The sequence below is a fragment of the Andrena cerasifolii genome, chromosome 3, assembly GCF_050908995.1.
Source record: "Andrena cerasifolii isolate SP2316 chromosome 3, iyAndCera1_principal, whole genome shotgun sequence".
Lineage (NCBI taxonomy): Eukaryota > Metazoa > Arthropoda > Insecta > Hymenoptera > Andrenidae > Andrena > Andrena cerasifolii.
In genome coordinates, this window is record NC_135120.1 from 21270460 (window position 1) to 21283124 (window position 12665).

General features: G+C 43.4%; 1 protein-coding gene across 2 annotated transcripts in view; it reads left to right on the plus strand.

The window, feature by feature from the left end:
• Positions 1-919: 919 nt before the first annotated feature.
• Sema2a (Semaphorin 2a) overlaps positions 920-12665 on the plus strand; it is a 475650-nt gene continuing 463904 nt past the window's right edge. For both annotated transcript variants that reach the window (XM_076808047.1, XM_076808049.1), the window contains exon 1: positions 920-1646. The gene's annotated coding sequence lies outside the window, so the exon portion shown is untranslated. The remainder of the gene's footprint in view (positions 1647-12665) is intronic.

Below are 12665 nucleotides of genomic sequence, written 5' to 3' on the forward strand. Positions count from 1 at the left end.
GTGGACTATTTCATCTTCAAAAAATCGATTGTTTTACTGACTCTGAAAGTCTTATCCTTTATGAACATTTTAAACAAAAAATCACGAAGAAAGTCAAATGATTGTAGAAGTTATAGCAGCGAACGTAATTGAGTGTACCGTTGAGTAACTGCATCGCAGAGCCGTATTGGCATAGGGAACTTAACTTTGAAGCCGTTTTTCTCGAAATATCATTTTCAGACACGGCGTACATCTTAACTCTTGAACGAATGAATATTTTCACTCGAAATTTTTACTGGACGTGTAGAATTCCTTCCTCTACCGAGTGGAATCCCCGCATCGACATTGGATGTTTGTAAAACACTTTATAACTGATTACAGACGATTTTCTTTCCGTAAAAATGTGGGGAACAAATTGACTCGTGTGTAACTTCCACAATTTTTGTTCAAATTCATCGGCGACGTTCCACTCTGTAGATTTTGGTGTATAAACTACTCACGGCAAAGCATTTTGCTCTCAGATGATTGGCTCACCTGAATCGATGTACACCACCTGCAGCGGCGCGCCGTGCGGGGCTGTCTTCAACGATTAATAACTTAGACAATTTTATACATTCTCACGATTTTTTTATTGGTAATTACTCACAAACGTGGCCACAATAGATTGTGAAAAGCACGTTTATATGGATTATTTGGTATCCAAGTAATTTAGCGTCAAAGAAACTAACGATATCGCGTATCCAATAGTCCACTACCCCCTTAAATCGCGTGCACGTATTTATTCCGTTTCGCGATTACGCCTTTATTACATGATACACCTCGATATACCCACTCAACTCCTACCCGGCGAGCGAAGCGTCCTTTACGGTTTGTTTACATCGCATGCGCAGTGTCCGCCTGACGAGCAGTGGCGTTAGGTCGCCCTTGCAGTCGTCGGGTAGCGCGCGGATGTTTTGCATCTCTCGCGACGCGTTCGTGAAATTTCACGCTCACGACGAATGTCAACGGTATCCAACCTCGATCGCATCGTTTTTGTATCGATTTCTGGTCACCGTTCGTTTCGCAAGTGTAGTGTTGCCGTGCGTACCGCGCGAATTTTTCTTCATCGCTGAATCTGACGATACTCGTTTTGGCGCGAATGTTATGGTTCACCTCAAGAATCGCACACCGACCGGTTGCGGCGCTAGTGACGCGAAAGCGCGACGAAACGTTAACCTGTCTACCGCGATCATGTAATCGACAGCCGTGCTAAAAACTTGGTATTTATCGAACAACCGCGAATAAGTTATATATAATAAGAATAGTTTATTCCGGAGTAAAGTTTAAAGTAATTCCCGCGTGTGGTTCTGTCCGATACGGTTAAGGAGGATTAATATAAGAACTGCATAATGTATAACCCGATTCAATTAGATTTGAAAGCCAAGTAAGACAGTAATGGGGCACCGAAGGATTCTGTCGTCGTGAATCTCGTTTGATTTCAACTTCAGGGTATTTGTCACGTTTACTGGAGAAACTCACTAACTCGAGTGCGATAATTTCCCGAAACGTGTGTGAATTGACGAAACTTTTGCGTGTAACACCAAATTACGACGGAAACTGGAGAGATTAGCAGGGCGAGAAAGGATTACAAGGACCGTTGTGCTAGGACGCCGTTCAACGCATCATCGGTATGTGAAACGATGTAACTGCTTTTCTTTACTGCTTCATTTCATATAGATTACTTTTGATTGCCATCATATTTGACGTTTTTTCTCCAATGTATAATAATTTTAAATTATTTTAAAAAATCGCGATTCTAGACGATGAAAATAGCAGAGATGGAAAGGAATATTTTATTTTTACTGTAATAATATTTTTTATAGAATATCTAACTAATACAGCATATCAGAATTTTTGTATTATTACATATTTCCGAGAGCAATGAGTCGTTTAATGGGATTATGTGCAAACTAGTTTGCATAGGGAATGAAATTTAAAAAATAATTTTATTTAATTTGACATTTTAATTCAGCCTCTTGTTTCATGAAAAGTAAGAAGTACTGTAGTATGTATAATACATGGGCAAGCTCCGGTAAAAATTACTCTTTCTACGTCCATCATTTTGTAAAGCAGTGAATATATTACCACTTTTTTCGATTTGTTCTATTTTTGTTATTTTTTGGCATACATTTGGGACTGTGGTGTGTTTAATATGCATACTCTAATGGAGAATTTAAAGCTGTATAAAACTCAGTAAAAGTTGAATTTATTTAACTGACACACAAAAGTGTTATTTTTGGAGCCGACAAAGAAGTTACCACGTTTAGTAACTTTTTAGGTTGTCCTAAAAGCAAAAGGTGCCCCCACAAAATATTAGATTTTTTTATTAATGTTCAAAAGTGGTAACTTTTTGTTGGCTTTAAAATTGTGTTGTCTTCTTTAATGTTATGTAGGGATTTGTTAGTTAAATAAATTAAACTGTACCTGGGTTTCATACAGCTTTTAATTCTCTTTCAGAATATGTATATTAGGCACATACTGCAGTTTTCAGTTGATATTGAAAAGTAATAGAAGTAGGGTGGTTCGAAAAAGGTTAAATTTTTGTCCACTACTGTAAGTTGATAACGAGGAGATTTAAAAATTCAAACTAATCCTGGCAATACCATGAAAATGATTTAATAATCCAGTAAAAAAAGTATGAAATATTCTACGTTCTTCAAACAATCACTTAGTAAAAAGAAAAGTATTCCTCTGATTATTTTTTATTCGAAAATACAACTCGCCAAGGATAAGATAGTGTCTTTCTTGGTCTATCATTTGGTCTATCATAACGATAAAAAAGCATAACCAGCTTCAAACATTTCTTTGATACTGTGTATTTGATTTAATATGGAATCTCGTGTAACGGCCCCAAAAGTAACTAATATTTATGATTTTTTTAAAAAACTATTGTTAATATTGGAGTCAACTCTTTTGGGATATAGGGAGGCATCTTTAAACTTATAGAAACATGTTACTTTTGTCCCCAGCCATGTTTTTCAGCATAGAACTGTTATAACGTACAAACTACACAAGACTTATTGAAATCAAATACAGGAACTTATAAAGACATTATCTAAGAACGCTCTAACAAATAATTGGATCAATGTCTACAGTTTTACTATGAATATTATCAAAAAAAACCAACAGAGGAGACACTTAATGATCGAAATAACAAAATCAGCTTGCCCATGTACGAATCGTCGTATTGCTCAGCGTAACTCCGCGAAGCAAAAGAAACACTAAACACGCGTAACTATGTAAAGCAAACGTTTTGGAAACTTTTGTGGAAGCCAGGAGAAGGCGTGTTACTTTCATGACGCCGTTACGTTTGTCCCCGCTCTCCCTTACAGTTTACATTGTTATCGTTAATGTGCGGTGCCTGAATTTATTCAAATCGCATTTAATCACACCCACTCCAGTGAATTTTTGTGGTCGTAAGACACCGCAGAGAGAGTGACGTTTGCGCCGTCGGAGATTTACCCCCTCCAAAAACAGGCGACGCATCAGCTCACAACAAATGGATTTTCGATACCACATGAAAGGGAACCGCAGACAAACGGTCTGCACCCACCTCCTCCTGGCCTCTGCCGCAATTATATTTTCAATTAATTAAATTCGCGCAATTTCGCGAAATATCTCTTTTTTTTCCCGCCGAATATTAACGAACCGCCGGGTGCGCAAAGCGTTCGTTTTTCAGCGACACGCGTAGCCATGCTATTTTTCATAGCTCCGGGTCATGCAGGTTGTGTCATTATCGTACCCCCCCATACAGGGGTGGCAGACTAATTGAATTTCGAATAATGGACGAATCGACGAACGCTACCGTTGCTTGGGGGCGAGAACGCACTGTTTTTGCCGACATCGTTACGCGAAATTCAATTTTCAGTCATGAATCGGGAAATATAGACGTACCTTCGTGACATTGGTTTCGCCAATATGCTGCCTGGTAGTTATTAGGCTCGCAGACGTCTTTTCATTGGCAACAATTATTGACGGATATATAGTTGTGGGTATATTTCGATATTCCTGGGATTCTGTTTGACGCATCCACTGTGGAACAATATTTTAGATTAAAAGATTATACATAAGTTGCTTTAGAACTCGGTTAGTTTCCGCTGGGATTTGGTAATAGATATAGTTTCGCCCAGCAACGGGTATGACAGTCGCGACGCCACACGATTAATTTTCAGGCCCACGCCTATGCGGCAACTGAAATTCGGGTACGCAAGCAGGGTGAAGGGGGCAGCGATGGGGTGAGTAGATAGGTTTCGTAGCTACAACGACTCAGCGCGTTTAGCGTCTTCTACTATGCTGCCGTAATAAAGAGCTTCATAATTTAAAGTGAACCGTCCAGGTAGGGACTTATAAATTGTTTCGGCTGGCAGGGTGGTCAGCATTATCGCGTCATCGGAATTACGAATGCCGGCAGGATACCCCAACCACCCTCCTACTCTTCCTCCTGTGCACCCTCCGGAGCATGGCATCTTTATTGTTTTCGAACGTAGCCATGGTATCATCCCTCGTGCGTGCATGGTATTCGAATGCGGGGACCGACGTTCTGCACAGCCGATTCAAAGTGAATCGCTGCGCGATATAGCCAACCGCTTCAATAGACACTCCGTGCATGGCATCCAGGTAATTATAATACAGGAAGATTGTACACCACCGTGGATATCTTATAATTAGATAGTCTATGTACCTACATCTTTATCCGCTTAATTGTTGATCCTAATTAACCTGAAATTTGGAGTCTATTTTACGCGAGATGCCGTTAGTGTTGATTCTCTTCTTGAAAACTATCAAATCATTCTGTGCAACGGTTGCTGGAATATTGAAAGAAATATCTTCTACGTGTACACGTTATTGAGTAAGAAGTCAGTGAGTTTGAAGCAATTACGTGCTCTTGTCTACTTTAGCTTCTTGAGAAAATCTTGGAGAATTTAGTTAGCTTAATTTGATCCGGTACTACTGATTTGAAAGAAACGCTTCTGCTTCGTTAAGGCCACTAGGGAGTAGATGATTTCACTGGGAAACGGTTTAATTTTCTTCCTGTATTTCGGGATAAAAATATGTATATAGGTACTGAAATACTTGATCTCCTTTAGAGTTTAGATTTCTGTTAATAGAATGCAATCCGTGAATTACTTGCCGAATGAATTTAAATTCAGCTGCTAGTATATACTTGGACGTACAAATACATTAGGTGATTTTTCTGACGATAACAGGGTATTCACATATTTATCGCCGTACAGTACTACCCTTTACGCGTCATTTTTGAAGGTCCTCCGAGACGTTACCACGTGTATTAAAACATTCATCTCGATAGTCCTCCCCGATCGCTCTGTTATAATTCAAGCGAGCCGGAAGGACGATCGAGCCTTTAAATATGCATCGATCGATTTGCTACCCAGAGAGTTTCGACATAGCGAAACACATGACATTTGAGACGCGCGGTGCGTTACGGAGGTGGTAAGCGATAAATTTTTCAGAATTTCACGGGGCTTCCAGAAGTTATACGCGATTCACACAGGAGAAACCGTTTATACGAGAGGAAAACACCTTGGAGTCCAAGATATATCGATGCACCTTTCTCACGGAATCGATGTAGATTCTCTCTCTCTCTCTTTCATCCCTTCTTCCCCTATCTTCGTTCCACCATTTCGACTCTCGACGTGACTGCTTCTCTCCTCCATATTCGCACCTGAAATTCGCAGACTTATTTGATCGCTCCCTCTCCACTCCCTGAACATGTTCCTTTGTAGCACGAAAAATTGCTTTTACTAGTACCTATCTGTAGAGAGTGTAGAGTGAGGAAAAGTTCCTAGTAGAATCGGCGAAAAAACCATCCTCTGTACAGAAATAAGTAACAGGCGTAGAATCCATTTTTTTTATTCCACAATTACCTACCTCCTCAGAGAAGTCTCGCGATCCTTCCCAGGGTGAAGAGATATCATTAATTCTCGACTCAGGGCTCGCATAATTTAAATACTACGAGTATCAAAAGCTCTTTTCCAAGATAGTTGCCAAATTGCGAAATTCCTGTCAGGGATCGTTTATTTTCGAAGGCCTGTCGCCGTCCGCGGCAGGAACGCGCCGGAGAACGAGGACTCTCCGGGTTATCCTTGGATCCTTCGTGTTTGCGCGCGGCTGCTGGAAGGGAAACGAGTTGGGCGAAGTTAGACAGAGAGGGATGCTACGGCCTTCGTGTTGCGAAAAGTTCGTCGATCCCCGAGAGGTCCGGGGAATCTGCGTCCTTAGCCCAAGACGTTTCCATTGAAAGCTTTCTTTTCGGGTCGCACCTGACGGATCGACTTATCGCAAGTTTCCCCGTTCCTTCGGCCCCTCCTCCGCCACCATCCGTTGAAGATGAAGGGAGAAACGAGTGGGAGACGCTAAGGAGTTCGGGGGCTGGCGAGAAAGAAGCCAACGGGGCTCATAGAATACGAATTTCCCGGATAAGAATAGGATCTGTATAGTCAAGGTCGACGAGGAGCTAAGGCCGTGGAATAAAGTTAGTTAGAAGCGGTGAAAGGGAGCAAAATATTCCGTCGAGATTGGAAGAATTCCAGGAGTACAGGGAAACCGCGGTACCGCCGGCGAACAGATTAAAGATTAAAGAAGAAGCCGCGAAGGGGATTTCGAGGTTTTATTAAGTATTCAACTACTTACCCTTATAATATAGATATTGGTAATAGAAAAACTGCGAGGAAAGTTAGTTATCTTAAAACTTGGCTTCCCCGAGTTCCCCAGAAAATTGAAATTTAATTCGTGTCTGGCGAAAGAGCAGCTCGAGTAAAACGGTGCTTTCTTTCCCGGAATACTCGCAAACTATGATTTTGCAGTAACGCACACAAATATAGTAGGATTCCCATTGTAAATTATTTCTGAAAAAAAATCTTAAAAATGGCTTACTTTTCCTGCCAGCATAGTGGTGTTCGCCCATAAGGTACGTTACAATAGCATCTAAAATTTATTCGATTGTCGAGGAGCACATTTCCGCAATACAACAAAAGTTGAAATTGTATGGAAAAAAATATGGATTATGCTGTTTCATAATTATTTAAACATCCAGTTCAAATTTCACGTGAAACAACGAATTTTAGAAAACATTATTAATATTTTTGTTTATAACTTTCTTCTAATTGTTTAAACAATTGATAAAACTTTTACCATTTCATAGATCTAATTAAAAGAAGTAACTTTTGTCTTGAAATTTCTTTTCCATCTCTTACAGAGTGCGAGTTAGAAAATAAAATCGAAAATTAGCCGAATTATCAAGGGTTAATTTCGCCCCGTTAGTGTGATTTTCGGCAGCAAAAAAAATTGCGTTGTAATCAGGAGAAAATTCCTTACATATCCACAAAGTTTCAGAATTTTTTGAATTTTCGGGTTCGAGATCTTCCCTTGTCAGTGGACATTGCCTGAAGTATGGTTTAATTGCGTCGATTGCGGCAACGAGTTTCGGGCTTCATATCCAGAGTAACCCCACCGGGCATACCATCAGGGGAATATTGACACGGGGGATGTTCGCGTTCAGCTTCTCGTAACACGCATGGAGACCTCAAAAGGTCCTCGTCGAAGGACCCTACACGTAACCTTGCTCCCGTCGTAAAAATGCAAAGTGTTCCGCGCGAATAAAAAGCTTTCCCCGATCGGCGCGAACCTCATGAAACTTTCAGAAGGTACGGCTATACCGCCGACAGAGGAGAGTTGCGTACGGAATGCGTTGCCGATGCTCCTTCCTCCCTTTTTCTCGCCATTTTTTCCATCGGTCCTCTGCCATTTCGTATCCGGCGGAAGCGCGGTCTTCCACTGCAACGCGTTACGTGACTGCGTTGATACTTTTCCACCCGACAGTTTTACTCGAGTAACTTTCCACTCGTCCACGGCATTCATTTCCTTTGAGAGTTTACCACCTCGCGCTATGAATCTTGCTTGGGATCCTCGCTTTTCGCGGGGCCCTTCGATTAATAAATGATGGACGTTCATAGGGGCGGAGGAACGCGCAAGGGTTTGCTTTAATCATTCTTCTTCTCCCGAGTTTGCTTTTAAACACAGCATAGTTTCTGAACACTCTGATTAAATAAACACTGTAATGATGCCTGGGCTTCCGTTCTCCGCGGAAGAAATTTCCGCGGCAGCCGATAGATCTTTAAACTCTCGTCCAGCCCCGGATGCGAAAATGAGCAGTATGGTTTGTCATCGAGGACGCCAATCCCGGGTAGATAACGCAGGGTACTTTTTGTTCCCAGTGAAATCCCTTTTCTCCGCGTTAGATAGATACGAGTGATTTAGTGTCATTTCTTTTCCATCTGTACGGCTGATTCCTTTATTTTCCCGGGACGAGGTGAAGAAGGGTTATTCGAGGAATACGGATTACCTACATTAACTCCCTCCCCCCAGATTCGTAAATCTCAATCTATTATATAATAAATCTTGTTTCGCCAGAGAGAGAGAGAGAGAGCCGCTGCGCTGTTTTCCTTTTCTCCCCTGGTTAGAAACAATACACGGGGTAAAAAGACGGAAATGAGTAAACTAAAATACTCGAGGATCTCGCGTTAGGAAATAATAGAGTTCTCTTTTAGCCCGAGGTATGAAACTGTACATGCCGATGCTGCTTCCGTATTTAAAACACCCTATTTTTTTACATCCCCGTTGAAGAAAAATACCTGCAGAATGTTCTACAGGTTTGCAGACTCGAAGAATACTCCTTTCAACGAAACCGAAAGAAGAATAATGACGGTTACACGTGTTAACGTCTTTTTACTCCTGCTCCCTTCTGAACACATTCTTCGCAGCGTTTCAACATCAAAGTGTACCTTTCGTTCCATTCAAGACCGTCGATAGAGTCTGCCATAAAAGAAGTAGGTAATTATTTATCGCGGTACCAGCTTTTTCGTCAAGTAAATTTCCTTCCCGCCCCCCAACCGTGTATAGCTTCGCGCATTTCGCCGTCCAGATGGAAGCGAACCAATTCGTGTATCTCGTGATCCGAGAGATGGTACCCGGTCTCTCGTTCAACCGGATATCCGAGCAGAGGCTCCTTCTATTTTCCACTGCTGTTACCGGAAGTCGCGGGCGCACGTGGACTGTCTCTCACGGGGCGAGACGTGCCAACCCTTTCCTCCGCGTTTGACAATCCTGCATCACAGAGGAGACGGATGCAGTCCGATAGGGGGATAGGTGTTCCGTGCTAAATTCATTCTTCTTTGTCGCCCGCCTTTATTTCCCTTCCCTCGCGTCCCTACCATCGGCTTTTCGTGACAGACCTCTACGTGACGGTCTCGATACCCGCTCGTTCGACGTCGACCACCTTCTCCGCTCCCTCGCTCCTTCCTTATGTCGCGAAAATACCAGCGGAAACGCTGGCGAGAAAGAATGGGTTCGGTCAAGATCGTTCTTTTAAGTCGGTCGAGTACGTGTTGCGCGCTCAGTGAACCGACGCCCACGGTAATTGAAACCGCGTAATACGAAAGCTGCTGAATTACTCAGCTGCTTCGGTGATTCTCGTTGGTCGTAGGTAACCGCAGCGACGTGACACGTGACTCACACGCTTGCAGACCATCATTAGGATCTGTATTCCTTCACATTCTCAGTGCTTTGCAATATCTGCAAAAAATTTTTTTATTATTAGAAAACGAATCTCTGGCTGACAATTAGTCCTGTTATGGTGCCCTCGAGCCTCGATCAAAAATTCGATTCACAATTCAGGACGAAATCGATGGAGACCCGCGTTTCACGGAACCGAAAATAAGTTCCTCGCGGTTAGTAAGCTTGCTTGTGTAACTAGGATGAAAGGGGTCGAGAGAAAATTTCATTGCGGAAGCAACAGTCTCTTTTGAAACTTGAGTGGCCCACCAGTGGGGCTGAACGAGCCGATGCGTGGAGCAAAGGCATTTAAGATGCTATCGTATTTCGCTGCGGCTAACTCGAGGGAATATCCTTGCCCCCCGTGTGTCTTCCTCCTCCCTTTCCGTCTTCTCATTTCTAGTGGCCCCGACCAACCATCACCGTTCCACCCTTCGAGGCCGCAAGTCCGATTCTTATCGATTTCGGCTTCGCCACCTTCAATCGCGATGGAAGCCACGGGTTCATTTTTCCTTTGATTTCCGCTCCTCCCCATCAGCTACTGGAATCGCACTGAATCTTCCTAATGGACCGCTGTATCACGCATTAATGTCAGATGCATCGGTTCCCTCTGGCCTGACCTGGTTCCTGAGATATCGACGCGATCGCCCGTAGTGTTTTACTTCCCAGGGCGTCGAGAAATACTGCGCCCCTTGTTCCACTGCACGATTGCGTCGATGCATCATAATGCGAACTTGCACACCGTCCCTGGCTCCTTCTCGCATCTGCATTCAGAACGAAAGTAAGCAAATCTGTATGTGTGTGTAGGCGGCGGGTGGGGATTTCTTATCGCGCCTGACTTTTTCTTGCTTTTATCGGCCAAGCTGAGAGCTAACGTTCGATTACCATGTGAACTGTATGTCAGGCGTGCCGTAAAACAAAAAGTAGGTACGTTGCTTTTACGACGGTTACAGGGAAACTTTTCCACCTCCACACTGGAGCAGTTTTATCTCCATCTCCCGAAGGCTCCACGGATTAATCTTTCACTCGGCTCCATTGTTACGTCCTACGGATCTCCGTAATAGCCGAGGGCAAGTGTGCCTCTTAATACAGCGATCACCACTCTCATCTCCTTCCGGGTTTCCTCGAGATCCACGCGGATACAGAGGCTTCCGCGGATCGCCATAACTCGGGATTAAAACGGTGATTCAAGGCGATTCTGATCGGCTCGATCGGAAGCTACGCCCTCGCAGGCCTCGCCTTTTTCTTTTTTTACTTTTTATCAAGCACCAGCCCGCGCACGATCCCCTAAACGGTTTAACTCCCTCCGATCCTCATTTCTCGTCTGACTAGCGATAGATTTAGCTGCGGGAGATAAAAGTGTAACGGTCGAGTTTGATCAAAGGCGCCCATCGACTGGCATTCGGTTCATAAACCCCCGATCTCGAACGAGAGCTCCGTTTCGTTGTCGCAGAATACAGATTACCACAAATCTCATTTTTACTCTCACATTTCCCTTTTCGTGGAATATGAATCGTCCCGTAATTTCTGCTAAGCCAGAAAAAGGATAGCCCCTCGTCCAGACCTACATAGAATATATTTTCCCATCCTTTTCTCTAACAAGAATTACTTCGAAGATGAAGCTTCGTTATCAATCACTCCCTCCCGCCCCGGCAGAACGTGCTATATTCCAGATTTATCATTTTTCATGGCTACAGGACTGGCGGAATTAGCAAAAATCATTTCCCTCGATGGTATTAATTCGGTTTCATGGACGTAACTATAGAGACAGCGCGGCCATAGGAAGACTTGCCTCCTGCCTGCTCTTCCCGTCCCTTATATCTCCGCGATGATTTAAGGGTTCAATGTTCATGATCAAAGGGCGCAGAGTGAAATCCTTTGTGCCGGCGCGTATGATTAAAAGCGGTTCAATGGTATCTCAATCTGAACATTCAGAGCCATGCGGCTGCAACTATACGACTTCTTGTTCCTTAAACACAGCCGCGACATTGCGCATGGCCGATCGATCGGACGTAGCCCGCGACAACTTATATTACGAATAGAAGACCGTATTTCTCGAGGGTATTGGGGCTATCGGAAATTTCTAGATCCCCCTATTTTTCAACATAGAAATTGCTTCGGCCATTAATACCAGCAAGCCGCGACTCTCTTCTGCGGGAGCTTTATATTTTATATCCTCGGAAGCCTTGGAAATTTATGTTACGGGAAAGGGAGGTTGAAGTGGAGCATGAGATTAGCGAGAGGCGGGCGTAATTACGGTAAGCAATTTGAGGTCGTGGAGAAGCGATTTGGTAGTTCTTCGTCACGATTCAGACATGAATAATTAACATATAATGTACACTTGCTTGCGTTTTCTTCGCCAATTAGTCTTTCTCACCGTCGGAATATCCATTCGTCTTTTGTGCTAGCCTTTGAGCGCTAGTTAGCTACGCGAATGTGTGCTTAGCGGGGGCAGGGTTGTTTGTGGATGTTAGGAAACCCGTGAATTCGCTAGAAAACGGACGTTAACGCAAATTTAGAGTAGGCGCGCGGGCAACTCCTGACGTTTCTACTTTCTCTGTGGGAAGTAGTTACCTGGCTCACCAGAATCGATCTGGTCGTAAGTACGATTCAGCGAGAAAGGGGAAGGAAGATATAACGATTAGCAGGCCGTAACCTAACGAGGAAACAATCCAGGAAGTGGAAAGGCGTGATCAGATAAAATGGCCCCGATCCTCGCCCTTAACACAAAGCTGGATTTTCTGCTAACACTCGACGCTCTTAATACCTCCGATTAAGGCTGCGGCCTCACTTGGCCTTGAATGTGTGCGTACGCTCACCCAAGCTAGAAAAATCGTGTACGTAGGGACGTTTCAATCGATTCGGACGATAACAAAAATGAGACGGCAGCCTTAGCACAGGTGAAATGTGCCATATCTTCCGCTATCTACGATAAGATTTCGTCTTTAGTTATCGCGCGACGGTGGGTCCTTTAGCTTTAAAATACCGATTACACAAACGGAAAGCTCGTGAGCTCTATTGACGTGCAAATCTGTTAATCTTCTTGTGCCAGTTCGATGTCAACTTTCGTGAGAGGT